This window comes from Gavialis gangeticus, unplaced genomic scaffold (assembly GCF_001723915.1).
Source record: "Gavialis gangeticus isolate Ggan-Ray unplaced genomic scaffold, GavGan_comp1, whole genome shotgun sequence".
NCBI lineage: Eukaryota > Metazoa > Chordata > Crocodylia > Gavialidae > Gavialis > Gavialis gangeticus.
The window spans coordinates 72,127,869-72,130,930 of NW_017729032.1; positions in this window are offsets into that span (position 1 = coordinate 72,127,869).

A 3,062-nucleotide genomic window follows, 5' to 3' on the forward strand; every position below is an offset into this window, starting at 1 on the left:
TGGTCCCAGATCCCCTTCAGATTCAAGTTAACTCACAGTACCCCATCATCCCAGGATTCTTTGTACCTCGCCCATAACCACCCCTTGCAGGGTGGGCAGGTTAGTCTTGTCCCAAGCTGTCTCTTCCAGCTGAGCAGGGAGGCATGCTCTAGCGCCCCCCACTCCCCCCCCGGTTTCTGGTCTTGGCCACTGCAGGCATGTGGCTGCATTTCTAGAATCAAAAGTGAATGTCCATTCACTTGCTTATCAGTTCAATGTATGCAGCTTAGACTAACCTGCAAAGACTGAATCGATACAGACAGTCAAAAAGCCTGAGGTTGAACTTAACCAAAGAATCTACCTCCCATGATTAAATTATGGAAAAGAAAAAGAAGTTTACATTGTTCTCTTATAGGGGAGTTACTGTTATATGAAATGTCAGAAGGAAATAAATTTTGTCACAAAAAGAAGCACAGCAATACTTATATTTAGTAAGCAGATAAACAATAATAGTATATACTACTGGAGAAACAATAACTAAGCCAGCATGAAACAGTGTGAGCTCTCTCAAGCATATTTTAACAACTCTTGCAGCAGCTGTTGTCCCCCTGGTTTTCCTGTGACAGGTTAGAGTGCTGTGCCTTGTAGTTGTGTGACAGGGTTGATTGCATAGTTTTAGTTAAAGTTTAGACAGCAATTTGCATTGAATGGTTTGGATAGGAGTGATCCTGCCTCAGACAAAAGGTTGGGCTAGGTAACGGGTGGCCCAGCTGCCAAGGATGGGCATCTGCTATATGTGGCACACAGCAGGTTGGGGATAAGACAGGTACCACAGTAGCAGATAGGTCAGGGAGCAGGAAAAAAGAGCATCAAATCAGGCAGGGAGCACAGGGCAGAAAGCAGCTTTGCCAGGGAGCATAGGGAAGGGAGCAGAAAGCAGAGCAGCAGGTCAGGTAAGGGGATTGGAGTGGCACTCAGGGAGGGTGTAGGGCTAATTTGTGGTATGCCTGCCAAAAAGTTGGATCCACACTGGACTAGATGACCTCCAGAAATCCCTTCTAGTCTTACTTTCCTATGGGCATTAGTTCATGTGCTGCCTACAGTAGAATAGATACCTATATAAAGAGAGCACAGTGTAAAGTAGTTTTAGAAAGACTTGTTTTTTAGCGGGAACATTGCTTGGTTCAGCTACCCAGAGATATATATCTAAATAAATAAAGTGCAGATGTGGGTGTTAACGTGCGCCTCAGAATCATTTTTCTTAAATCCAAGGACATTCCTTGCTTTCACACAGCCATTTGGATTGAGTAAGATGTGAGCAGGAAAGGCTCATCTCCAGTATCTTTTTGGCACCACTCTTGATGCTTCTCCCTCCCTCTTCTATCTCCTTTGCTGAAGATGAGCACAACACAAATGAGACAACTGCCAAATTCCTAAAGAGTGCTTCAGCATTTATTCCAGTCAAGTACACTGTCTCAGAAAAGTAACTTGTCACATTAGCTTATGCAGTGCTTTCTCTTGCTCTTACCTTGTGTGCGCAGGAAAGAAACATCTTCAAGCCATTCACTGCCCTACTACATAATGTCCAATACTTGATTAGTATAGCTCCCAAGTGTAACAGGGGGCTCTCTCGGGGCCGGTCTACCATTGGCCCGCCCACCTGTTTCTGGGCCAACTGCCTTCCTCCTTGCTTGCCATGCCTTGTTGTTTCTTAATTGGTTCTAATAAGGCAGGAAGCTGCCCATTCTTACCCCGATGCCAGGGGGCGCTATCTGTGGTTGAATTCCTCCCCTACACTGCGGCCCAAGCCTTGCAGATGGCATCCAGGCAACAATGTTCCCGGAATACAGCTGGACCAAGCTTAGCCCTCGTTGTCAAGCCACAGACACACATATTCATACTGCCCTCCTCTCGCTAGGACCTCTCACATTCCACCCCTTCTCACAGGGTCTCTTTCATGGATTGACAACTTGTACTGCCTTGCTCCCTCTTGGAGCAGCCCGTTTAGCCATAGGCTTCACCTAGCGCACACCTTGGGTGGCAGATGTTTTGGGCCTCTCCTGCAACCGTCACCAGGTAGTGGCCAGCCAATTACCTGACCAGAACCAAGCTTGCCTGGTGATTCTAGTCTAGTCTGTCATTCTTTCATTTTATCATCATCATCTTCCTCACTACCACTACTACTACTACTATTTGTATTACTGTAGTATCAAGGAGCACCTGTCATTGACTGGGATCTCACTGCCCTAGTCTCCATACACACTGAATATACAGATACAGATACATATAGATAATATTAGATATATTAGTTTGTTTTAATGTATGCTTAGGATTAGTGTAAGAATAAGAAAAATCCAGCTATACAAGGCACAGGTTATATTGCTGATAATTGTTGCTTAATGGAAGTTACATCAAGGATTCCAAAAAAAAGGATTTTCTAGATTTCAGAATTAATATAGATTTCAGAATTAATATAGCATGTTTAGTTAGGATGGTACTATATATTTGGGGGCTTTTAAAATTAGGTGGAACTCACGCATTCTTTCCTCAGGTATCAGAGTAGTGCCTAGATGCTTGGTAAAATGAAGTTTCATTCTGGATTAAACATGTTCTTTTTTACATAAAGGTATGTTGGGCAGAACAAAACCGTATCAGAAATTAAAGTAAATGTCACTTCTTTTGCTCCATCACAAATGCTCAGGCATAAGAAAATACAGTTTCAAAAATGGTTACAGGGTTTGAAACAAATGTGTATGTAGCTTTTAATAGAGTTTTATGTTGATTAAATTGATTTCACATTTATTTGAATAATGTTACATATTCTTCCTTTTGGGTGTAAAATAATGGGCAGTTTATTAAACAGTAAAAGTCTGACTATAGATGCCTAAAGATTGACAGTTATTTAATGATATATTTGTGTATGGGTGGCACAGGAAAGGAAATATGACTTTACTTGCTTTATAATGAATTGTTAATATTTGCAGAAAAGAATTTTTTTTTTAAGTGGGGAGTTCTGAAGTATTATTAGTCCAAGTACTACATTAAAAAGCTAGGGATATGGTAGTCATGGGGGACCTGAATTT